General features: G+C 36.1%; 1 protein-coding gene across 1 annotated transcript in view; it reads left to right on the top strand.

The window, feature by feature from the left end:
* ELL2 (elongation factor for RNA polymerase II 2) overlaps positions 1–27,666 on the top strand; it is a 96,950-nt gene that overhangs the window by 19,932 nt on the left and 49,352 nt on the right.

Here is a 27,666-nt window from a genome sequence, read left to right on the forward strand (position 1 = left end):
GATAAGCACTTAGGCTGTTTGTCCTTTGTGAATTTAAAGCAAGAAAATAGATACATGTTAACTAAACCATAAATTACTAAAATAATTTTTAATAGAGTAAGACATGGATTACTTTTCCTTTACCATTTTTATAGGCTGCATAACTGATCATGTAATATTCCAGCTCCATTTGATGATATCCTAAGAATTAAAAATTATAAGGAAAATCTAAATATCAATGTCTTTAAATGTAAAAAGATACCAATTTATCATAATTAAATACTGGAAGAACATTTTAGCATTTGGAGATGTATAAAATGGAATGAGTTTCCTTTGTAATTACTGAGATCTCTGACACTGGAATTAGCAAAGCAGGGGTTAACTGACCAACCACTTTTTAGAAATGTTGTAGAAGGTGTCCTTACAGTGAGAAAGAGCTGGTCTACTCACAAGATACTATGATTCTGTGCTTTACCCTAAGGAATTAAAAACAATTATAAACAACTTATGGCTCTCTAATTACCATTAGTATTGAGTGTAATATGGCAAAATTTCAGTATTTAAAGTGTATAAATATAATGCAGGAATGGAAAATTAAGATTTTTTTGTATATACATAGTAGCAGGTTTAAAGAATATAGCAAAGTTTTCTATGTTTACTTTATTGCTTCACTTAGCCACATAAATAATGACTAAAGCTCCAGACATAGAATATTCATTACAGAGAAACCTGTAATTAAAATTGATGACATATATATGGTATATATATATGTATATATAAAAGAAATCAAATATAGTATAAATTCTGTGGAAGAGCAGATAGGTTTATTTTCTGTATACACTTCACACAAATTAATCTACTCCTTTGTATGTCTGTCTTAAGCATTGGTTATATTATGTGTCCTTTAAAATAAATACATTTCTGGAAGTTGAGGAGAAAACTTTCTGTTTGGTGATACTTGTACATATTATTATTTCTGTTGCCTTTTTTTAGCTTCATAAAAGGAATGTGTTTTTGTTTTTATTTTATTTTTTAGTTTGAAAAATAAAATCTCTATACAGCTTTTTATAATTTCAGTATCGAGGGACCAAGGAATATCATGCCATCCATTCAAACCAGTTCTTAAGAAATAAGTTGTAAGAACCCCCCTCCTTTTTTTTCTAAATCTGTGTTATAGGAGATTTTTATATTCCTCTTTAGTAAAAAAATCTTTATATGTGTTAGGGCTGAGCCATGTGCATAGGAGCCTTATAATGAGGTCCCTTTGGCATTTCTATAACTGATACCCCACAAATAAGATGTAAGATGAAGCAGCTTTTATAGGTTGGATTTTGCTCTGGAAGAGGTGTTATAGCTAGGCCCCATTACATAATGATAATGTAGTAGTTTAAGAAGTTTAAGGAATGTTGGTTTACTTATGACCGAGGGGTTTAAAGCTTGGAAAGGACCTTAGAGATATGGTCCAGCTCCCTCATTTTATAAATGTGGAAACCAAAGGATTTGGCCAGAGGTCCGCACAAGGTGGTAAGCATAAGCAGAATTCAAACCCTGGTTCTTTGACTATGAATCTGGGGCTTTGGCTTAGAAGAATTTCTTTTTAATATGTGAATCTTTATGGCATCCTTTAACTATCCCAAGAAATATATAGGAAGTCCTTAGCATTCATAGGGATAAAATTTTAGACTTTCTGAGGATTTTCACCAGTACAACAGGGAGGAGGTGAGAGAAGAATAATTTGAGAGTCTCGGCCTAATTTACTTCTCTCTTTGCAGACACACGATTATATCTCAGGCCTCTTTGTCCATTTTCTGTTTTCCTCTGTCCTCCCAGTTGGGGAGGGGACACTATTGGTCAGGGAGATACCAAGCCAGAATCAACTATACTGATCTGATGAGGGGGAGGGGAAGGAAGATAAGGGAAGGCTGAGGTATGCAGCATTTCAAATTAGTCCTTATAGATTAATTTAAGCACTAGTAACTCAGGCATTGTGAAGGAGTTTAACTCTCTGTGAAACACTGGCTACCTCCAGGGCCCTGGGCAGAATTACAAAGTTTATCTTTGGAGTCATTCCAGCCGCCTTTCAGAACTTCATTGTGGGATTGGAGAGTTAAGGATAAGGAAGATCAGCAAACAGGTGAATCAGACTTTTGGTCTTGCTTGCAGCACTCACCTCCCCCCACCCTCACACACACTTTAACTAGTTCAACTGGTAACAATGTGAATTCAGAATTGTTTAGTAACATGTACCCACCCACCCCTTCCTCCCTTTTGCAGAGTTCTCTGTACAACTTGAGGGCTCGGTAAAAATAGATTTATTGCTGGGAAGATAGCTTTGGTTGGCAAAACGCAGAGCAAATTTGTGAAACAATAAATGTGAGTCTCCTGTATTTTATTTTTATCTCAGAGACTCTGGTAATAAAATAAACTAGTATAAGTCTTCCTGAAGGAATATCTGCTTATGAACTTTCCATGTGTGATAAGTAGACCTTCTTTGGTGACCTCATAAGTAGACCTCATTTCATCAGTATGGAAAATTCCCAGTTTGAAAATATTCCTCACTAAGGAAGAATTACAATTCGTTATAGTCTCAGCCTATGACACTTAAAAGTTAAGTGACTTGCCCAAGGACACAGAGATATTATGTATCAGGAACAGAAATTGAACCCAGTTCTTCTTGACTACATATATGACTATCTACTATGCCATACTATGTGGATGAGACTTAAAAACTTGATGGTTTCCATAAATTTGTATTTCCTTTCTGTGTTTTTCTCCTGAAGGAAATTTTCAGTAAAGGGGTTGAGACATTTCTCAGATATTCACACCTCTTCCTTGAAGGGATTCAGCAGTATTATTTAACAATGTTACATTCCTTAGGTGTTAGCCTTGGTTTAAATCTGCATTAATTGTCATGCCTATTTAGTTTATAGGCCTATTCAAAGATGAATTGAAATGTTGTTAAAATTCCAATGGCATCTTAAAACTGAATGCTCACCTCTTCTGTTTTACCTGCTGAGACCTGTGCCCAGTCCTTCATGGTACAGATTTTCCCTGGTGCTTATCATGCCATTGCTTTTTTAGTAATGTCTTTAGAAGACCAGCGTTTTCCATTTGTACAATGAACCTTCAGTTTAGTGCTTAACTATATTTCACTTGTGTCTGAATTTGTTCATGTTTAAATTTTCCTCTAATATGTGCAAACTGAATGTTAAGTAAGTTATGGTTTATCTGATAATTCATTTTAGTCAAATTAATGAAAATTCTGAATAACTTCATTCCCTGCTCTATAGTTCCTGCAGGTATATTTTAAAGTGTACAAAATGTGAATAGGTTTTAATATTCTCTCTTTTTAAATAGCTCACATAATTGGATTGTCCTATTTATAAAGCTAAGTGCTACAATAAGGAGAAACAGTGAAATGTTCCAATGAGAATAGGGAATTCTATTTTCTAAAACTGATAGGTGTCAGGAGCTCTCTATAAGCCTCTTAAAAAAATTCAGTATTCACATTCTGATTGATTAAACAAATCATCTTTGTAGTTCTCAAACCCATACCCAGAATGCTCATATCTAAAAGTTTTTACAGTGACTATTAAGTTTCTTTTTATAGACAAATATTTTGTAATAGTAAAGATAGTTGGGTTTTTGGGGTGGTTTTTTTTTTTGCTAGAACTCTACTTTAACTTTTATATTGGCATGCTAAAATTATTTAGTTCAAAGAACTGTGTTGGTAATATACTAAGCCATTCCATTTCATGGTCATTTCCTCATAAGCTTATTTAAATGCAGAACACAATTCCTTTAGATACCAAAATGTATGTAACATGGGCAGTCCCATCAAATTGTATTCCAGTGATGTTTTTTTAAAAATAAATATCTGATATTTTTCTGATCTTTGGATGTGAGTGAGAAGGCATAATGCAGTCCATCAACAATTATTTATTAAGTGCCTACTGTATGCCAGGCATTGTGTTAGACTACAAATACAAGGCATGAAGCAACCCCTGCCTTCAAGGTTACATTCTAATGAGGAAGACAAAAAAAATACATAATGTTTATCTAAAAATATATACAGCATAAATATAGAGTTAATATGTTTGCATATACATACATGATGCAGAATAGTTTGGAAGAAGGAGCAATAGCATGCGGTGGGGGAGTCAGAACCAATTTCCTGCAGAAAATGATATTTATTCTCTATCTTAAGGGAAGCTACCTGTGAGGGTTAAGTAAGAAGAGAGTACATTTGAGGCATGAGGAATGACTGCCAGTGCATAAGCACAGAGATGAGAGATGGAGTGTTTTGAGTGAAGAACAAAGGGAAGGCAGGAGAAGTAATATCCATGGCTAGAAATATAGATTGGAGCCAGGTTGCACTAGGCTTTAAAAGCTAAATAGAGGAGTTTTTAATTTGATTGAGGAGACAATAGGATACCACTTAAGTTGATTTTAAGGAGGAAAATCACATGGTCTCTGCATAAGGAAACTTACTTTGGCAGCATTGTAGGATGGACTAAAATAGGGAGAGATTGGAGGCTGGGAGACCAATTAGGAGGCTATTACAGTAATTTGAATGAAAGGAAATGAGGGCCTGAACTAAGTTGTTGTTCTGTGAATAGAGTGGTAGGGTCAAGTGTAAAGGCAGAAACAGCCATAATTGGCACTGGATTAGATATATAGAATGAGTAAGAGTGAGAATAGTGCTAAAGTTATGAACCTGGAAGGATGGGTGGTACCTTCTGCAGAAATAAGGAAGTCTGGAGGAGGGGGAAGGATTTGAGGGAAAGTTCATGAGTTCTGTTTTGGACATAATGAGTTTAAGATGTCTCTGAGAGTTCCAATTTGAAACATCCAATAGGTAAGTGGTGATGTGGAACTAAAGATCAGGAGAGAAGCTAGGGCTAGGTATAAATCTAGAAATCATTTGCATTGAGATATGATAGCAAAACCATGGGAGCTAATGAAGTTACCAAGAGAAGAATATGGAGGGAAAAGTGAAGAGAGAGTCCAAGACAGAACCTTGGAGAACACCCATAGTTAAGAAGTGTGAGATACATGATGAACCAGCAAAGGACACCAAGATGAAGTGGTTTTCATTTCACTTCTGACTGTTTGGGGATGTGGTGGGGAGAATGAGGCAGGAGAGAATAGTATCATGAAAAACTAGGAGAGAGTGTCCAACCACATGGGACTGAGAAAAAAAGATCAGAATTTGCAAATTAATATCATTGGTAACTTTGGAGAGAACAATTTATTTGACTAATGAGGTCAAAAGCCAGATCACAAAGAGTTGAAGAATGATTTGTAAAGATGAGAAAGTTAAGGCAGTGCATGCAGACAACTTTTTCAGGGAGTTTGGCTGACAAAGGAGAAACACTATAATCACTGTAATGCACTATCCCTGTCTAGTAAGGGATATGAAGAATGTAAAGCAAGAATGAACATCTGCCTATACCAGGAAGGAGGAACTGTTAGCCTGTTCATTAGTTAAGACCATGCTTATACTTCTTTGGTCATTTTAACAATTTGTTTAAGTTCTCCTTAGTTCATTCTAGTCGATATCATAGTATCATTTTACAAGAGTTAACCAGAGTCAGTAATATTCTTACATTTCATGCATGTGTGCATTTATTTTACTCTTGCATTTCTTAGCAACAAATTGAATTCAGAAACTAATAAAATGATTTGAGGTTAAGTCACCATAATATAGAATAGAGATAATTTGTGCTTACAAAAGGTATAAACAAACTTGTATGCAAGGTTCAAGGTTTAAGTAAGGAAAGATAATTTCTGACTGGAAGGAAGATCAGGGAAGCTTTTTATGACGTTTGATGTGGGTCTTGAAGAATTTTAACAGACTTGGTTTAGGAAGTAGAAGTGGGAGGTGGAGAAGAAGGCAAGTATTCAAAGGAAAGGTGAATGTCATGGAAGCAGAAAAGCACAGGGTGTGTGTATGAAGAGGGATAGTAAAGGCCACTTTGTCTAGAGCAGTGGTTCTCAAACTTTTGGTCTCAGGACTATTTTACACTCTTAAAAATTATTAAGGATCCTGAAGAGCTTTTATGTGGGTTATACTTAATCAGTGATTACCATATTAGAAAATATATCTTAGTGGTATTATAAAAATAGTTTTGATTTCACAGACCCCCTTGGGGATCACACTTTGAGAATCACTGGACCATTTACCATAAAGAGTAAATGGGGAGTATAGAGCAATGTGAGAGAGAGCTGCAATGGTAGAGTAGTATCAGTTTGTGGAGGGCCTTCAATGCCCATCTTTAACCATCGGGCTCCATTGAAGGTTTTTGAAAAATGAATGATGTTACCAGATTTGTACATGGTGAACATTAATTGGTCAGTGGTATGAAATATAGATTGGAGTGGGGACACCAGTTCTGAGGCTACTGTAATAGTCCAGATAGGTGGGTGATAATGAGATATTCTGAACTAGGATGGTGGCATTGGGAATGGAAGAAAGATCTACTGTCCTTTGCTTCTGGTTGGATCCCTTGCACTTAGCACCATGTCTGGCACAGAGCAGGCACTTAATAAATGTTTAGTGACAGACTTGGCTATGACCTAGGTAATTTTCCTCCCCAAGCCAATATTCTTTAACACTGCGCTTCCTCAGAAAAAGGTGCTATTTACATCCTCCCTCAGTATTTTCACATGACAGTTGTTTAGACCTAGGATCTATAGATACCACTATTTTTCACAATAGTTACAAACAGGAATCTAATTACTCCACTGGATCTGGAGTCTTATTAGTGTAGATATTCCCTCCATTGATGCAGATAGCAGCACATCCATGCCTGCCCATACTTTACAATTCTTATCTAAGTCCTCCCATAAATTCATTGCTGCACAGGATCCACCCAGTGCTGTAGGGGCCTTCTTCATGTTCTCTTGATGTTGTAGGGATACTGATGAAGCCCAAACTCTGTCCATCAGTTGTCTCTCCTTTTTACCATGGGACTAGCCCCTCTTCTTTTTGAGTCACGCATTGCTTTGGAGACACCCTTTATAATACTTTTCCTATCTTTTTGCACAAGCTTATCATGGGGTGCTCTGTAACAGATAAACAAATATCTCATGAAGTTGTATGTGTTGTTGCCTTTGGCTGCACAGGAGAACCATCTTTGCCAATTCCTTTATTTGCTTCTCTTAGAAGAGCCTGTGTGCCATTCTTTTATTTAACTGAAATTTCTATCTTATAGTTTCATTTATAGTAAGAAATAATATATAATAGTAATAGTGATATATTACTATACATAATTATGCATATACAATTATATACATTATCTATAATTATATAATAATAATATAGTGAGTCAAAATTTATACAATTCTCTTTTCTGTATAATTCCACATTTATAATGTGTTATATCCTGATCGTGCCCATCATGGACCTCTCTTATGCCCTTTGGGCAGTGATCCTTAACTTCTTATTTTGGAGGCTAGTATTCCATGTCCTGCAGTCATAATGTATCACTGGAAGAATGTTGATATTAAAAATATAGGCCTTTGTTTCAGGGAGAAACTTGGGAGCTTAAGAGCTTCAAAGGCAAACCAACCTACTTTCCTGCTCCCATTCACTTCTGGGCCTAGCCCATTGTACATTTTTTAATGTTTGTACAAGATAAATGGATGAACTCTGGGTTCTATAACTGCACATATAACAATTTGTACAATAGATTTTCTTCCTTCATTTGTATTTTCCTTTGTGAACAGTTAGGCCAAAATTATTTTGAGTTATTATCAATCTCATTTAGGAGACTGCCAGGTTCTAACAACCAGAATGATAATATCTGTCCACAGGAATACCTGGTGCACCTCATGGTCTATAGGGGATCTCTCTTTGATTTGGACTCTGCACAAGATTTATTCCTGTGACCATGGCAAACTCCTTTTGATGAGCCAATATTGTTCTCTTTCACATCTTGCCTGATTTTAATGATCAAACATCTTATCCTTAAAGGAATCTTAGATTATTTTGACTTACATGGATAACACGTTGTTGGTGGAAAACCTTTTAAGCTAGCACTAGCTCTACTGAATCAAATTTTTTTTCTCCTTTTTTTTTTATAATCAGTAAGTACAGAGGGATCAGACATTTGCTAGCTGTATGACCTTGGGCAAGTCACTTAACCTCTGTTTGCCTCAGTCTCCTCAGCTGTAACATGGGGATAATAATATCACCTACGTCCCAGGATTGTCGTGAGGATCAAATGGGATAATAATTGTGAAGTGCTTAGCACAGTGCCTGGCACATAGGGCTATATTTTAAAATGTTGGCCATTAGTAGTAGCAATAGTAGTAGTATTTGGTGCTTACCTTGCCCATCTCCTTCATTTATTTTTTCAAAAAAAATTATTTGTGGGGTAGCTAGGTGGTGCAGCAAATAGAGCCCTGACCCTGGAGTCAGGAGGACCTGAGTTCAAATCCAGTCTCAGACACATAACACTTACTAGCTGTGTGACTGTGGGCAAGTCACTTAACCCCATTGCCTAGCCAAAAAAAAAACAACAAAACAATTATTTGTGACTTACTACCAAGAGGCTTCTGTGTAGTTTATGAGTCTTTAGCCTAATTACTTTTCCAATGTGTTTTGCCATTCTTACCTATTTTTATATGTGCATTGGAGGCACGAAGTATGGAAGTATATTTTGATTTAATTTGGAAGGTTAGTGCGTTAGCTGCAGTTACTTACCTAGTGGTCTTTTTTGCATATGCTTAACCTGGAGGCTATGTAAGAAATGTCCAAATGTCCATGAATTTTACAACTTGTTATCTTTGGCTGCACAGTAAAATCACCTTTGCTAGTTCCTTTATTTGCCTCTCTAAGAAGAACCTGTGCCTTATCCTGTCATTTAGCGGCAGTTTCTGTCTTCTAGTTTCATTTATAGCAAGAATGTCAGTATTGATATAATTAATTTTCTCTAATATATCCACTGGGTCATTGGATAAATATCTCACATTTAGAGTCACAGTCAGTCAAATCAATTAGCATTTAGTAAGTGCCTGATAGCCTACTATATGCCGTGCACTTTGCTAAGCTCTGGGGATACAAAGAAAGGAAAAAAAATAGTGCCTACCTCAAGAAACTTGCAATCTAATGGGGAAAGATAACATGTAAACAAGTGTGTACAAAGAAGAAACAGACAAGATAAATTGGGAATATTCTCAGAAGAAAGGCACTAAGATTAAGGACTGGGAAAGGCTTCTTGCAGAAGGTAGGACTTTAGCTGAGACTTAAGGGGAACCAGAGAAGGTGATGAGGACAGAAAGCATTGCAGGCATGGGATCAGCCAGTGAAAATGACCAAAATCGGGAAAGGGAGTGCTGTGTTTGGGAGGAACAGCAAGGAGGTCAGTGTCATTGTATCACTGACTACATGAAGGAGAGTAAGGTCTTAGAAGATTAGGAAGGTAGGAGGTGCCAGGTTATGAAAGGATTTGAATGCCAAACATTTTATAATTGATCACAGAGGTGACAGGGAATCACTGGAGTTTAATGAAAGAGGAGTAACATGATCAGACCTGTACTTTAGGAAGATCAGTTTGATAGTTGAGAGGAACATGGATTGTAGTGGGGAAAGACTTGAAGCAGGGAGAGAGAAAGCCAAGTTTATATTTATAGATAGTCCAAAAGCTGTGTGATTGTTAGCACCCCGCTGTCTCCTCTTTCAGCCACCTTAGGACTGCACATGAATGTGGACTGTTTTATACTTGTTCTTTGCTCTATAAGTTACCATGACCAAAGAATTCATCACCAAGTGGTCAGCCTATAGGTGATAATCCTCTCTGTACTTCAGATAGGTCTTAGGGAATAAGTCACATTGTGTTATAAGGACTGTACTCTAAAGTCTGTCCAGCACTGGAGAACCTGTCAGAGCTTGTGGTCCACCGGCATAGACTTGAAGAGTCCAGAGTCACCTGCATGCCATGATGATTCAGCATCAGCCTAGAACTTTGTGCAGTCGCCCTCCCCACCATTCCTCTTTAACACATCCACTCAAAAAGGAAAAACAAATTCATAATAGAGTATTTCTGCCAAAACCCTAGCCCATTATTTCATTATGGTATAGAGGTGTCCTTGAAGCTTTGAAGAAGTGCTTATCCAAAACTGACCACATCAAACTTGTGTTGAACCATGACGTGTGACCTAAAGATTTCGTTTCCTTGGGGACTTTTGTTAAGACTTATGATTTAATTAGTATAGGGAATTCCAGGTGTTGAAAATCTCTCTGCTAGTGCAAATCAGTATAACTTATTCAACTTTTGCCTTAACAAGTTTTCTGGAGCACTGAGAGGTTGAGTCACTTACCTACACAGCCAGTATGTATCAGAGTTGGGACTTGAATTCGGGTCTTACCTGGCTCCCAAGGCCATCTTTTTATCCACTGAGCTACACTATTACAGATACATGTACCATCATAACAATGGTATATTATCCTAAGGGACATTAAGAAATTTATCTAACAGCTGATATGTCTCTGGTACATTTGTATTTTAGATGAATTATGAAACATAAGATCTTCATCTGCAAGTAATGACTGATTATGCAGCCATGTGGTGTCCTAGGGTGGACTTGAATCCTAGATGGAATGATTACACTAAATGACAGGATCATAAGAGGCAATTTTAATTTTCATGCTAAATACACTTAAAGTCCCAGTCGATTTTTTAAGGGAATAAGGTTACCCTGGTTATATTTGCTGTATTTCATTGTTAATTTGTATCAATTTGGGACATAATGCTACAGTAACCTTTAATCTTGCCCAGTAACCTTTTCCTTTCCCTCCTTCCACCCCCTAGTGCTGGTGGTTGGACTTTTTCTTCTTTCTTTCTTCCTTTCTTCCTTTTTAAAGAAAATTAATTTTAAAAGCAGAAGGTTGAACACAGGTGAGCAAATAAATATGACATGTACATTTACAAGGATATGCAAAGATGTATTCAGCCTAACAAGTTTTAAATAAATGTTTTGTAAAAGAGCTCAATGATCTTCAAAAGATTAGATCTCAGGTTAAACAGATAACTGAATATTAGCAAAGCTGTGTTTCCTACAACAGTCTAGAAAATCCACAAGAGTAAAAAAAAGTTTTTCTTTTCCTTCAAAACTCTTTGCTAATTATCCATTTCAAGTTATTTGGGTATGGGTAGAGGTCTTGGGGTTTGAAAAACGAAATTATATAGTGTTCCAAATTAGCAGGCAATTTCAGCGCACTTGAAACCAGACCTATGCCTTAGACCCTAAAAGTGCTTCCTGCCTACTGCCATTCCTTCGTTCGTTATGTACTTTAAAGGCTTAATTAACTACAGGCCTGAATCAAGTAGTGGAGATAAAAATAAATCCTTAAGGTTTCCTTTCCTTCCTAGATGATATCCCTTTGTCCTTTTCTTTTTTTCCATCTTTGGTTTGAATAACCCATAAATTATTTCGGTGACTTGTTTAGCACTGACAGTAAATGACATTTAAGTACTGCACATTTATATTATGTTATATGTGTATATGTATAAGTAATTTGCTCAAAGTTACACAAGTAGTCAATAACAGAGCCAGAATTTAAATTTTGGTCCTCTTATTCCTAATGCAGTATTCTTTCCACTGCACCATACTTCCTTAGTAATGATAAGCAGATTACCTTTATGTAGCACTTCATGGATAGAAGGCACTTTGACATACCATATCCCATATTCTGCATGAAGTTCCTGGTTCCCCTTAATGCTGGTGACTTCCCTCTAATATTATCTCCAAATTCTCTCAGCTATATTGTTTGTACATAATTGTTCACATTTCCTCTCCTGTTCTTCCCCCTCCCCCACTGGGAGCTCTTTGAGATCAAAGACTGTCTTGTGCTTTTTTTTGTATCCCTAGTGCTTAGCACAATGCATAGCTTACAGTAGGCATTTAATAAATACTTATTGACATCATTAAGTTGTAAACTTCTTGAAGGTAGGGACTATTTTTGCATTTCTTGGTGGAGTGCCTAATGCTATAGGTACTAAATGAATGCTTTTTGACTTGACATGCATTATATCATTTCATACAACAGTCTACCAGGTATAGATGGCACTAAGAATGTATGGTAGCACTTCTCAGACTGATGCAAAACACCAGCCAGTTCAGAGAAGTAGGCTTAACTCTTTTCAAGTGGGAAGAAGGAATATATAATCATAGGTGAAAGGTCTGAAGAGAGATAACTTCACATACTTGTTGACTGCTTCTCAGTTCAAACTTTAGGCATCCTTAGAATCCAGATTCTTGAGATTATAAGTCATATGCAGAAGTCAAATCTGCAAGCATTTATTAAACACCTATTGTATATCTGACATTGTGCCAAATGCTGGGGATACAAAAAGAAAGGCAAAAAAAAAAATGTCCCTGGTCTTAAGGAGCTCATCATGTAATGTTGACAGTCTAATGGTAACAGAACAAGTTCCTAAAAGAAATAACTAATTGGAGTTGAACATAAGGCAGTTATCAGGAATATTAAATTACTCCTAGTGTTATACAATTATGCATGAATACTAGGGGGCTACAAAGGAGTTAATACAATTACTAAGAGGTTCAAAATAATTTCTTTTGCTTGGAGATACTTTTCTTTTTCCTAAACACAGTCTAGTGCTTAGCCCATCTACAAATAATAATGCTAAATTTACAATTCCTCAAGAAAGATCATTAAATCTGAAAGCACATTCTCTGTTAACAATTGAAAACCATTTTTTTTCCCTCCTGGATTCTTTCTATTTAAGTTCTAGTGACATTTGTGCCAATGATGAAAAAAGTTCTCTATCCTGTTAATATGAAAATGTTCATTTCATCTCTCTGAGCAGCTGCTTTTGTAAAATTCTTATATGTTTTCCATTTGCATTTACACCTGTTATTAGGAACCTTGTCATTTTTCTGGGAACTACTTGGGAACCCAGAATTACACATAGTATAGAAAATTGTTTTTCTTCTGTTGTGAGCTCCTTGAGGAGAGGGACTTGTGTCATTTTTATTTTTGTGTTCCCAGTATCTTGTATATGATAGGTATTTAATAAATACTTGCTAAGTGGAGTGTCACTTAATTCACTTACATTAGCCAGCAAGATAAACCTAAAAAAAATTTTCATTTTGACACATTCTAAAAATACTGCTTTGCTTTTTTTTACTATAGCATTCCCTGAATTTGAGCTGCTAATGTTATTGAAATAAAGATCTGTGTTCATTTTTAACAGATATCACTGCGACAAATATCTCAGTATAAATCAAGTATTGCCTGCTTTAAGAAGCAGTTGATACCACAACATAACAGTAAAGTAGAATAATTTAGATGATTCAGTGGAGTTTAAGAAGATTTTACCTGGATAAGAATGTAGCAGTTTTGTTGTGTTGGTACATGTGTGTGTGTGTGTGTTATGTGTAGTGTGTTTATCTGGGAAAAAAAAGTTGTATATCTCGAAATGTATTTGAATGTGTGTGTATGTAAAACACATTGCAAACCACAGTATGCTATGTAAATTATATTAACCATTATTATTATCTTTAACAACAAGAACTGACATTTAAAGTTTGAAAAATAATTTATATACATTCCTTCATTTGACCCATATAAAAATTCTGAAAGGTAAGTACTACCAGCAATATTCCTATTTTCCATGAGAAACTGCCTCTCATAAAGGCTTGCATAAATGAGTATCAGAGGCTGGATTTTAACGGAGGTGTCACCTGACTTTACCTATCCAGTTTGTCACACTTGCCTTTTTTGAAATCTGTGGCAAATTTATATGGGAGCCATTCTTTTTATAATCATATGCAGAAATTTACAGGAAATAAAAACCTAATAAAGGAGCCCTCAGTAAAACTCATGGCCTAAATATTGATACACAAATGTATAAATATACATGACAAATTGAGTTCCTTATTAAAAAAAACACATTTGATATCAATAGTTATCACCAATGCTTGCTCTAGAAAGGTATATACCTTATTCAATAGAAACAGGATAAATGAAGGGAAAATGTAGATGGGAGAAAGTAAGAATATATATTAAGAATATATACTCAAGTGAGGAAAACCAGAATCAGGGATTGGGGAAGACAGAGAAGATTGGGGCCAAGTGTGAATATTAACACAGAAAGTAAATAGAAGGCAATATTGTCATGGAAGTATACTTCAGACCATCTGGACAGAAGGAGAAAATAGATAGTGTATTTAGGAAACAAATCACAAGCCTGGCATGAGAATATAACATGAAGTGATGAGAGTCTTTAGTTATCATTTATTAACTATACAACTACTCATATTCCCTACTAAAAATAGAACTAATAATTTCTTATTTTGACATTATTTCATCCTTTAAAAGGTAGAGGAGCCATTGAAAGGAACTTCAATTCTGGATCTGATAGTGACCAGCAAAGAGGGATTGGTTATGGGAGTATAGGGTAGAAATGATAAGAGCGTTAGGCAGACATTTCATCAAAGAAAAAAGCTAGGCATAATCTGAATTTGGGGAGATCAGATTTCAAAGAATTTGTAAAAGAAAAGATTGCTTCCCATTCTGCAGAGGAAGTCAGCCTTCAAGGGCTGAGATGCTCTCAATGAAATTGCAAAGACTCAAGAGAATTACAATAAAGAAGAAAATTGGGATCTGACTAAAAAGCCCCTCGATGCACAGGGAATTTATCCACCAATTTTAGATTTTTTAAAAAGACACATGCATTTGTCTGAAGGATTCTCTGGATGTTTTGGCTACTGTCTTATTGACATCCACTTAGAATGTAACAAAGATAGAAGTGAGAGTAGGTAAGAGAGGATTAATATAAAAGCATAGTCTGGTCTTCTGTAGAAATGGGTCAAGAACACTAAAGCTCAGAAGGAACTGAAACTGGAAAAGATAGCCAGAAATAAAGTTTGGAGCTTCTTTTACTTTCTTTTTTTTTTTAAAAAGAGAAAAGGTAAGAGTTGAAGAGCAGATGAGATACTGACTACTGAGAGAGAGAACAGTTAGCTGCTCAGTCCTTATTTTCCTTCTGTTTTCTCCAGCAAGAGAATGATGTTTGGAAAGTACAATGCAAAAATGGCTAATAAGTTGATGTCAAAGTTAAATAGGCAGATAGTAAGAAAACATTTAGTTTCCCTTGATTCGTTCAAGTCACCAGACTTAAATGAACTATGTACCAGGGTACTGAAAGAACTAGAGGTTATGATGGCAGAGCCACTGTTACTGATCTTTGAAATATTTCAGAACAGAAGAGATGCAACTGGACTATTGAAGGGCAGATACCCAGTTTTCCAAAGTGGGACTGGAGTCTGCAAACTATAAGTCAGTGAACTCAGCTTTGATTCTTGGTAAAATTCTCTAGAACATATTGTCAAAGGATCATAGGTTTAGAGCTGAAAGGAACTTTAGGGGCCATCTCATCCAACCCTTTTATTTTATAGATGAGGGGCCCAGGGCATTGCCCTAGATCCCATGTGTAGTAAGTAACAGAGCCAGGATTCAAACCAAGGCCCTCCGACTCCTAATCTAGCTGTTTGCACTGTACCATAGTGAATGGTGAGTGAATATTTTTTTAAAAACAGTATTTACAGTTGTGTGAAATGGACAAATCACTTAATCTCACCGAGCGACAGTTTCCTCATCTGTAAAATGGGAATAATAATAATTCCTGAAGTACCTCTTTCACAAGAATGTGGTGAGGATCAAGTGAAATAATGTATGTAAATCACTTTTTAAACTTTAAAGTGTTAAGTAATAATTATTATCATATCTGGGGAGTATTATACATATATTTTACTTAGATTTTAGCAAATCTTCTGACCAAATCCATCCTTCATGCGAGACACGAACTAGATAGTTAGGTGGATTCAAAGCTGATTGAATTATCAGATCCAAAGAGTTAGTCATGAATGGCTCAGTGTCAACTTGGAAGAAGATTTCTTAGAGGAGGGTTTGAGGGATCTGTGCTTGGACCTTTGAGGTTTAAGGTTTTTGTGTCCAATAAAGGCATAAATGGCATAGTTATCAAATTTGCACATGACTCAAAGCTATAAGAGATGGTTGACACACTGAATGACAGAGACAGAATTTGAAAAGATTTTAGAACAGTAAAATGATGGGCCAAATTGAATAATTTGAGATTTAATAGGGATAAATGTGGAGCTGTTCTTTGGGTGGGTAGAGGATATCTTATTGGACTAAATTGCATTTGAGTTGCAAAAATCAGCTGTTGTTATTTTTCAATCACAGAAATGTTGACTAGACGGTGGGGGAGGGGGAGGGGGGGTGAAGACCTAGAGATTTTAATGGACTTCAAGCTGATTATGAGTTAACAGTGTCATATGGCAGCCAAAAAAAGCTAATCTGATTTGGGGATATATTAAGAGAGGCATAGTTTGTAAGGTGGAAAAGAGCATCAATGAAACATCTTTTAAATGCACAAAGGTCAATGAAAAAGTACAGAAGGGGACACAGACATAGAGCAGTTTTATTATTTATTAAATTTTATGTGTATGTATACATATATCTATACACACATCTTAAAAAATAAATTGTACAGGGGCAGCTAGGTGGCACAGTGGATAGAGCACTGGCCCTGAAGTCAAAAGGGCCTGAGTTCAAATCCAGCCTCAGACCAAACACTTGACACTTACTAGCTGTGTGACCCTGGGCAAGTAAGTCACTTAACTTCAATTGCCTGAAAGAAAAAAAAATTGTACATAATAGAAGTTCATAACAGAAGGCCTCATGTTCTTTTTTTGTGCATTTGAAATATTTGTGTCAATTGAGGGTTGTTAATTTCCCAGTAAAAGAAAAGAAAAAATAAGGAGATTGTTATCTCACTATGCTCTGCCCTGATCAGGCCGTATCTGAAATATTGTATTCAGTTTATTTGGTAGATAGCTGCTTATTCAGATATAGGATGAATTAATGAATTCCTGAGCCATGGTTTCAATTAGAAACAGATTGAAAGTACTAAATATAAATGTTATCAAAATTATCACTTTATACACTGGTAAGCAAACTACTACTTTAAAAATATTTTGAGGAAGAGACAAGTTCTAATGATTAAACTTAGTTACAAGGTTTGATTAAAACCTAGTGCCATGCTTTGGAACATGTTTTGCTTCTATTCAAGCTGAAATTTCTCAGTTCCCTGTAGCTAAGATCTTTTCAATAAAATTTACTATATGCAGCATAAAATAACTACTCATTTTTCCTTGTTATTGCTTATGTATATCAACAAGACTTTTTAACTTTATGTTACATATTGAGTCTTACAGTATGAACAATTTATACTTCCATAACTCAAGGAACTGCAATTTCATTGGTATGAGTGTAGTGTTTCCCTTACCTCTTAGTAGATAGTATGCAAGAGTCAAGACAAAAAAGTCTTCGGCTAGTGATCAGCTGTCTCATAATGGCACTTAGCTAGATGGCAGTGGAGGGGCAGAAAGACCTGGGGATTTTAATAGACTGCAATCTTAGTATGAATTAACAGTGTTATATGGCAGCAAAAAAAAAAAGTTTATTTGGAAATGTATTAAGAGAAGCATAGTCCTGAGGGGACAGACACAATGTTTCTCATCACCTGTACCTGAAGCCTTTCCTGTTTGGTGGGATCTATCAAGAGCTTTCCACTACTCTGCCTTGACCACTAAGAGCCTGGGATCATCTTTATGTGATGGCATGAGGCATCAGAATGGGACTTGCTCATCGTTCTGTGAGGATGAATATGTTGCAGGCCCCTTGAAATTATACCCATCAAATTCAAGATTTATTTTCTAGCTATTAATCAAAATTCATATATATTAGTCTAATACTGAGAAGGAAAAAAATGTCATGTGTAATTCTAGTGTAAGGCTATTTTCTAAGTGCTAAAACTTATAGTTGACTAAAGAATATTATATTCTAACTACTGGATGTTTTTCATTCATATTCAAGGAGGTTTAAAATTCCTTTTATTAGGTTCTCTTGTGGAAAAAAAACAACTAGAAAATGGTCTTACTTGGAGAATAAATCAGGTAAATATAGTTAGTATGGGGAATGAGTAGCATTTGTTAAACTCATATGTGTTATATTAGTTTTAAAGACAATAATGAAGCACAAGCTGAACATAAATCAGTAATGAAATGAGGTTTTACAGAGAAGTGTGATAATAGACTCTATAATAAGATGGTCATCCCCTTGTGATTTTAGTATTGGTTAGGCCCTTAATAATGAATTTGGAGGTCTCAAATTTAAGTGACATATAGAAAGCTTAAAGGGAGTCCTAAGAAAAGCAATGGGAAATGACTAAAAGTTTGAAAAACAGAGCCTATGAGGAAAAGTTATTTGAGTGGGAAGGACTTGAAAAATTATCCAAATCGAGCCAAGTATGTCATGAGCCAACTGTTTAAAATGTTGCTTTGTCACCTATTGGCTGAGTAGGAGAACTCAATCCCCACCCTCAGGTCACTGTTTGGAATGGAAAGCACAGGCAATGTTACTAACTGTTATCAGGCATGTGGGAGGAGAGGCCACTTTCCTACAAGTCAGCACTCACATTTCTGGTCAGTTAAATAGTACAAAAGCCTGGTACGATGATAGAGAAGTGAAGGGCGTCCCAGATAGCAAGACCCAGAGATTAAACAGATAAACAATTTATGAGAACCAAAAGGAAAAAAAGAGTCCTGCAGATCTTAGAACATGTTTTGGGATGAAGAGGTGCTAGAAACTGGTTGGTTTCTTCCTTCTTTTTTACTTTTGTTATTAATCATGAACTTCATTGTGAAATGTTAACCTGGATAAATTAATAGAAAAAATAATTGAGAAAATAAAACCCAAATAAAAAATAAATGACTGAATTCATAACCCAGACAGCATTAATTTGAAGTTCCTGAGGGACAGAAAGAAGAAAAAGAGAAGAGAAAAAGATCCCTTATTCCTAGCATCAGATTGAGGCTGCTTGTCTTGGAGAGTCAGTCTCTGGGGAAGAAACTGCATTGGGTTACAGCAAACACCTACTACCTCCTCCTCCTCCTCCTCTTTAGTCTCCCAGCCCTTTTCCTTATGAAGATTCTGGGAACATAATACTAGCTTACTTATGTATGGAACTTTAGGGTTTAAAAGTGCTTATGTAAATTGATGATCAGATCACCAACTATCTAGTTCTACTGACCTCTCTATGCTAGTGATTCCCAAATCTACATACACAGCCTTTATTTCTATTCTGAACCTGAGTGAGGCATCTCCTACAGCCTGCTGCCTCTCTGCACCTGGATATCCTGTAGGCAACTCAAACTCAACATTTCCAAAAGAGAATTCATATCTTGTCCCACCCTTCTTCCTAATTTTTCTGTTTTACCAAGGGTACCACCATTCTTTCAGTCACCCAGGTTCACAACATGGGAGTTATCCTCATTATATACCCCCATATAAAATCAGTTGCCAAGTCTTATTCAGTCCACCTCATCCTCATTTCCTCTGAATGTCCTCTTCTTTCCACTCACTTCACAGCCATCTTAGTTCATACCCTCATTACTATTGCAATCCCCTCCTAATTTGCTCTCATTTTATCCACCACCCCTCATTCTCCAATCCGTCCTCCACAGAGCTGCCAAGCTGATATTCCTAGAGTATAGTCCTGGCCAAATCACTCCCCTGCTCAGTAACTTCCCATCGCCTTGAGGATAAAATTCAAACTTCTGTTTGGTACTTAGAGCCCTTTACAGTCTGGTTCCACTGTATCTTTCCAGGCTGATTATATACTACTCCCTATCATGTACTCTATGTTCCAACCAAACTGGCCTGTTTGTTGTTCCCCATGCAGTTGTCCTGCCTCTCAGCTCTTTGCCTTTGCACAGCTCTTCCCTATTCCTGAAATACTGTCCCTCCTAACCTTCTACCTCTTGGAACTCCTGGCTCCCTTCAAGCCTTTGCTCAAGGGCTACTTCCTTCAAGAGCCCTCAGTGCCCCACAAATAACTGTGCCATTTATTTTTTATATGTCTTGTATTAACTGATCTGTGAGCATATCATATTCTCTTCCAGTAGAATGTAATTTCCTTGAGCAGGTACCAAGTCACCTTTGTATTTGTATTACCAGAACCTAGTGCAGTGCCTGACACGTAATGGGAACTTTAATAAATGCTTATTGATTATTTCATTTTGTGTTCAAAATAATCCTATGAATTATTACTATAAACAATATCATTCCCATTTTTTAAATGAGGAAATTGAGATTCAGATAAATTAAAGGACTTGCCCTAATATCGTGTAAATAGAACTTATCCTGAACTCAGGTCTTCTGATTGTCATGCCACTTTCAATATAATAATTTGTATTTATAAGGCATTTTACAGTTGCAACATTCATTCCCAGTCTATATCACTGCAGAGAAAAAATATTTTACTCCTTTGGGATAATTGAATCAATCCCTTGAGTCCATCATGCAAAGGAATAGGGGGTGTTTAGAGAGGGACCAGGCAGCAAGACCAGTTGTGTTTTGTCATTACAACATGTAGGATACATATATTGGCAGTAAAGTAGCAAACCAATATATTGACATCAGTGTAGACTCCAGAGCTCCTGATTCAATAGCCCAATAAAGCTGATCTTAGAAATCTGTCAAAAAATCCTCTACAAAATAAAAATTAAAGAGAAAAAGTTTGTTCAGTTCTAAACTAAAATTTTGTTATAAGCTTATTCTCACAATAGATGTGTCAAATCTCTAAGAACTAAGGCTCTGACTTCTGTGTTGCAGCATTGGAAAACAGAAGGTTATACAAAACTAATTGTTAACAACATGAGCTCTGTTTTTTTGGAATGGGTTTACCCTCCCTCACAGGGGTATTGTGAAAATAGGTATTCATAAAGCCTCTTGAGAACAATAGATGAAAGTAAATACAAAATTCTTTGCAACTTTTTACTAGCAATTTTTAGTACTGCATTTTTAGGACTGATTATCTTTTTAATACAAGAAAAAAAATACCAACCTAAAAACATTAGCAGCATTTACCAAGACAATGTTTTAAGGTGTCAACGTTGTCATTCCCATGAGAGCTCTTAATTTTATTTCCTCTTGTCTTTGTTGTGCTGTAACTAGTTTGTGGGGCTCTCTGGGGCTCTGAAGGCTGTATATTTTTTTTCTTCATGGAGCACTTGGGAAGCAGTGTTTGCTAATCTCCTAGAGAAACAGCAGTCATCTATAGTTTTTCATCATTACCAGTATTTGTGTTGCAGTTGAATATTTATTGCACCTCTTTCACCCATAATTAAGTTTTAGAATAATTGGATATACTGCTGTGATTTGCTGGTAAATTTTGTGAAAGAACAAATGTTGAACTGCTTACTCAGAGTCTATCTCCACTAAAATCTAACCTTGAATCCATGATTCAGAGTTCCTAACTGCTTAATTTCTATAAACCTGGTTTGGGGGTGGGGGAAAGAGAACTCTTCATTATCTGCAGGAGATTTATTACCAGTCTTCAACCCATGGGAAAGAACTTTAAACACTTCATTACCTCCCATTCTCCTAAGGAAAGTATATGGATGACTTAAATAGAATTCTAAGAGAGCAGCCCCACTTAGGTTGATGCTTTACATCTGAAGAAATGTCTCACTTTTAATGGCTCACCTTTTAAGCCATTGAGGCCAAAAAAAGGCCTAAAAAAGAGTTGTTGGTTTTGTTTCTTTAGGATAAGGGGTAAGAACAAAAGAGATCGACCACAAAAGAAATTTTCAGCACGATAAATTCTATAATTCTTCATCCCCATCCATAAAAAAAATCATTTTGTGCCAAAACATCCCTTGAATGGAGTGACTCTCAGGAATTGGCCAAGAGTAGCAATAGAAAACCTATATTACTTTTCAGCTTTTCCTGAATCAGATCTTCACATTAAACAAGTATCTCATATATATCTGTTAAAACATATGTACAGAAATGCATTCTATGCCCAGTACTATTTTAAAGTGTAATTAGTGTACCTTTTAAAAGGTCTTTATGAAATAGACATCTTTGAGGGGCTCACCTTAGAAGTTTACATGATCCTTCAAGTTGGTTCATATTTAACAAAACTTTGGAAGGTCAGAACTTGTAGCTCTTTTCAAGAAAGATGATGAGATTTTTTAAAAAGAAAAATGCACAACATAAATCTGTGCCCTACAAACCTAGGAAGTAATATAACCTAGGGAAATAAATGTAGCACAGCAGAAAGAGGTCAAAAACTCCTTCTCATCCTGATTTTTTTTTAAACTAAAAGACTAAATTTTTAGTTTTTCCAGAAGACAAACATAATAAAGTGGATAAAATACTCATCCTCTTTATTTTGCTTTGGGTTTCTTTGTCTTTCACCTTAACTTTCCATAAACCCTTAAAAGCCTGTAATTCCCTGGAATCCCAGTTTTATAATGTGTTTGTCTTATGTTTTATTAAGTTTCCCTGTCACCCCCAAATTTTGTTTCTATATAAGCATTGGTTTTATGGGATGTTTAGGCCTTTAAAGAGAGTGAGTCATTAAGAAATTGTGTACAACTTTATTATGTTTGTCTTCTGGACATCATTTAGCTTTTTAGTTTTTCTTTATTCTATCATTAACTGGTGAATGGGTACTATCCATGACTGGTTTAACAAACTACAAATTTAAATGAAGTACAAGAGATTCTCATTTATCTAAGGACTGATAGCATGAAAGGTTACTTAAACTAAATTCACTTAAAACTAAAATAATCATAAGGAAATTTTTATTTGGAAATTTATCTTGAAAAATGAAAGTAAAATGATGAAAATTATTTTATATTTAACAAAATTCAGCTTAAAATTTTAACTGTGTGCTAATTAAAGAATAAACAAAGGATTGATCATGGTAATTTTTCCAGCAAAACTACATAAAAGTACAAAACAAAACCCTTCTGTTCACTCTTGACTTTCTTCAGCAAGTTCCTATTAAGAGGCATCATTGTTATAAAAATATCCTTGCATAATCCTTTGATATGCAGATCATTCTCTAAAACAGCTACTTCCTGATAGGCTCACTGGGGTGAAAATAGACACTAATGTTAAACAGGAAGGGATACTTGAGTGGGAACTAATTTCGTAGTGGCTAGTTCCTTGATGAATACTTTCATATTATGAAAACTTGCTCCCCTGTGCAACCTTAGCGTGGAGGTAACTTAGAGTGAGTAAGACCTGGGTTCAGGTTTTGCCTTGTCACATGCTAGCAAGTCAGTTAACTTCTCAGTGCCTCAGGCAAGTCTCTAAAACTTAGTTGCAGAATATCTGCAGATTTGAATTAGTTTCCTCATTGAGTTCCCTATACCAACAAAATAACAGGTACCAGGAAAAAAAAAACAAGCATGTCACTAAGGGGACTGATATAATAAATTCTCAGATAATGACACACACACACACACACACACACACACACACACACACACACACACACACACACACACCCTTTTTCCCCCAACAACTATTTTGGTGTCCAGTGTAGTCTTATCCCATCCTTAATAGAACTTTCTTGAAGTACCTTCTCTTACTATTAAAATATCCCCAAGCCCTTGTAACTTTCTTCTTTCACGACCTAAAAACTGCCAGTACCTCCTTTTCCTCTGAGAGCAGGGATTCTTGATGTTTTTATGTCAGGGTTTTCTTTGGCTGTCTAGTGAAGTCTCTGGATCCCTTCTCAGAGTGATATTTGCAAATACACAAGATGCATAGGATTACAAAGGAAAGTTATGTTGAAATATAGTTAGCAAAATATTTTTAAAAAACAAGTTCATAGAACCCTACCCTAGAGTATCCTCTTCAGCCCTTACCCTTATCTTCTAGCCAGCTACACCAAAATGTTTTCCAGCTGAGTTTTAATAACCGTTGTTAATAACCAATATCAAAATCTGCTTTGGAAAACCCTAACTTAACTGATGAAAACAAAATTGATTTATTGTATTTAACAATAAAGATAAATGCAACCCTATTAATACCATCTTGATCACTTTTCAGCACTGTAATAGGAAAGAGGAAAATGATCTCAAGTTAATTATTTCATTTTCCATTTCTGCGTATTTGAATTTGAAAAACTTACCCTTCGTTACTGCAGAGTATATTTCTTGTATGTAATTTCTATTACAATTGCTTTTGAAACCGGACATTATTATTGTCTTTTTTCAATGGTCATGCCTGAAAAAGGATTCACCGTTACCAGGACTGATTGATTTCCCTAATAAGACACTGAGTAATAGAAATAGAAAGTGAGCTGTCAGCAGAGAGCTGCTTTTTAACAAAACTGTTTAAGAAATTCTAAAAAAGAATATGGAGATTATACTTGAACTATGAGTTAGAGGGAAAGCTTCTATTACTAATACCTTCCTTCTTTTCTTAAATACGTCTGTTACCCAAAGCAATAAGAATGCCAAGAAAATATAGATTTTTTTTAACTGAAGAATTTAATGGAATTGACAGGCTGATTGCTTATACCAAGGTCTTGTTTCCCAGATGTCTCCTCATCATGTTACTAGTACTCTGGTCATTTTTGCCATTTCCCCTCCTCGCCCCCAAGAAACTTGGATTCAGCATTTGCCTGATCTTGCCCAGAATCAGTTTTCCACACCATTTCTCAGCTATCTCTTCAACACCCACCAAGTGGGTGAGTCCCCTCCTCCACCATTTTCAGTTCAACTTTACATATTGTCTTCCCTTGAGAATGAATGTAAGCTCTTCTTCGAGAAAGGATTGTCTTACTTGCTTGTATTCCTTATTTTTAGCACTTAGTATAGTTCCTAGCACATAATAACCAGGAAACACTGGTTATTTCCTGTTACTAGGAAAGTAAGCACTTAATAAATGCTCTAATTTGTACTGACTTCCTTTCACATTAGGTAGGCAGAGCATTACTGTTGTCACATTGACTCATGGAGCAGTTTGCAGATTTTTTAGTGTTTTGGTTTTTTCCCATCATCAGTTAACAATATTATACCTTGTTTTTGTTTTCTCTTCTGATAAATCTATCTCTTGCCTGAGGTTATTAACTTTCAATCCCACCCCAAAACTCCTGGTTCTGCTTCCAAGCCCAGCCAGAGCACTCTAAGGAAATACATGTTCTTATTAGAATTAAAATTTTTTAATTCTTTATAGTAAATCATGGAATCATGGATTTAGAGGGAACTTGAGAAGTCATCTATATCATCATTCACTAAATGCAATGCTTTCATGAAACATTGTATTAAATCTTGCAAAGTCTTTAAGCTTCCAAGAACAGTAAATCTGTTGCGCCCATTGAGGTAGAGTATAAAAATAAAGTGTACCTTATATACGTTAATAGGCAATTTGCTATAGTAGATGGAGCACTACATCTGTGATTCAGGAAATCTGGGCTCTTAACTGTTCCAAATCAGCATGTAAACTAAGGCAAATTATTCAGTTTCCATGGGTCTGATTTGGGAGCAAAAGGCTCTGAGTGCTAATCTCAGCTATACTCTAAATTATGTATTCCCTTAATTTATGTGAATCTTTTGAAACCTTCCTGCCTCTGGCTCAGTTTCTTCTTTCATATAATGAAGCAGTTTGATTAGAAAATTTCTAAGGTCCCTTCAAATTGTTAAATTCTAATGATTAGATGAGCCCTGTGAGGCCTTTTCTCACTAATAGGGAACAGTGAGATAATGAGAATTTGCCAATAACCTGAGTAAAAAATGGTATTGGGTATTAGTACTAATGGAGAGACAACTGGACGTTTTAGGAAAGTGCCCTGATACAGAATGGAGCTGAAGATAGTGAATTTCTTTGACGAGAATGTTGGCAGTCTCTTACGGTAGAGGTACTAGTGATACTTTAAACCAATATTAAAACAGCTGTGGTCGTAACTTTGGTATGTCTTCTGCCTTTAGCTTTACGGAAATGAGAGATGCAAAACTGGTGAAATGACAATTCACATAGTATTCTATCCCATTGCCACATGCCTGAGCATGAAAGTGAAAATAATTAGAAGCTTCAACATATATATACCATGGTATACTGTGTTTATGTTAATTATAAATGTCTGAAAGTTCCCTGAAACTTTTTTATTCATAGCTTTTATCAGAGACAGACTGGAGTTTGGGATAAGGGTTGTGGATTGTGGTCCTTAACCTTTGATTTGCAGTCTCTCATTTTTGGAACAAAAATAAAAATTTGCTTTGCCAGTTTTTCCAGAACAGAATGGGATATTTTTATCACACTCATCTTGATAAAAAAAATATTACTTACAGTTATATTCCTTATTACTTTTGAAATATTATACATTTAAAATCTAAATGGTGATTGAGTTCTGAAGGAAGTCCTTAAAACCCACTTATATTATGAGTTAAATGGACTTTTATTTAGCCACTGTTACGTAGGGATCATTCTGTGCTACGTGAGAAGGGAACTTGCCCTGGGAACCTACCTTTGTCCTCCCCCCACATTCACATACTAGGTCAGCAACCTTCTAGCCCAGCCACCATCTAGACCAATATAAGAGGGGAGTCATCCAAATGTGACCTGGACTCCCAATTGTTCCATCTGTGCTAGGTGCTCTGCATAAAGCAAAATGGGAACATAAAGAGTAGGCAAATACCTAAGGAGAACATTCATGAGTCAAGGAATGCTTTATTGCTTCCCTGTTTTCCTACCCTTCTGGTATAAATCCACTGTTTCCTGACACTATCACATAAAATCTTTGTCAGTTAGGAACAAAATCTAGGTCTGTTTTCTAGGACAGACTTCAGCAAAATACAAGTCTAACAAGTTGCTGACCAACCTGTTCATTGATCTACCACCATTGTTGGCCTGTAGATGATACTAATCTAAACAACCCTTTTCATATAATAAATACTATGTCTGAAAGCACTGGACAATGTGAGATGAAGCATTAACAATTAGCAAATTTGCCCCAAAAGATATACCATCAGCTGAGATCAGTTCCAGGATCTCAAAGGTAAATCAAAAGTAAGACCTACAGTGGTTAACAGACGTAGTGCCCTGCTCTGGACCCTGGTAATTAGCTATATAGCTAATTATATGTCTATAGCATTGGTCTACAAAGTGAGGGCATAGAATGACTGTAAGGGATATGTGCTAAATTAATTAAGAAGTGGAAAGATGAATTTCATCCCATCCTCGTCAGAATAGCCCTTCATTTTTTTGTCTCTAGCACAATACCAGTCCCTTTCATCTATTATCACTCAAAATTCCCCACTCTTTTCCTTCTACTATTGGCCTCTGATATCTGGTTCTTCAGGGTAGTTAACCTGACCCAAGTACCCACAGCTATTGAACATTTCCCACCCTGCCCTTCACATTACCTCATAGATGTGGCAGGCACCTATCAGTGCTCAGCCAACAAGCAATTATTAAACACTTATTTTTGTGCTATGTACTGGGAATACGAATACAAGCAGAAGGAAAAATAGTGTCTCCCTTTAAGGGAGCTTCCATCCCAATGAAGTCTACATATAAAAGAGAGCTGCAAGGGGACAGGGAAGAGGGATGGGGAGGAGGAAAGGTGAAGGTGTACCCAAACTAGAGAGGGCAGGGCACTGTGGAGAAAGTTGGAGACTCAGGAAAGGAATGAAGACATGGTTGGCCTAAGCATTAGAAGGTCAAGAAAGAATCAGCCAATCAGGGAAAGGCACACCACCCCTCTCTTCCTCAGCAAAGGGTACTTCCAGTGTGGGAAATCCAGGGGTGGAGTGAGTTTTCAAGGT

The sequence above is a fragment of the Phascolarctos cinereus genome, unplaced genomic scaffold (assembly GCF_003287225.1).
Source record: "Phascolarctos cinereus isolate Bilbo 61053 unplaced genomic scaffold, phaCin_HiC Scaffold_4;HRSCAF=312, whole genome shotgun sequence".
Lineage (NCBI taxonomy): Eukaryota > Metazoa > Chordata > Mammalia > Diprotodontia > Phascolarctidae > Phascolarctos > Phascolarctos cinereus.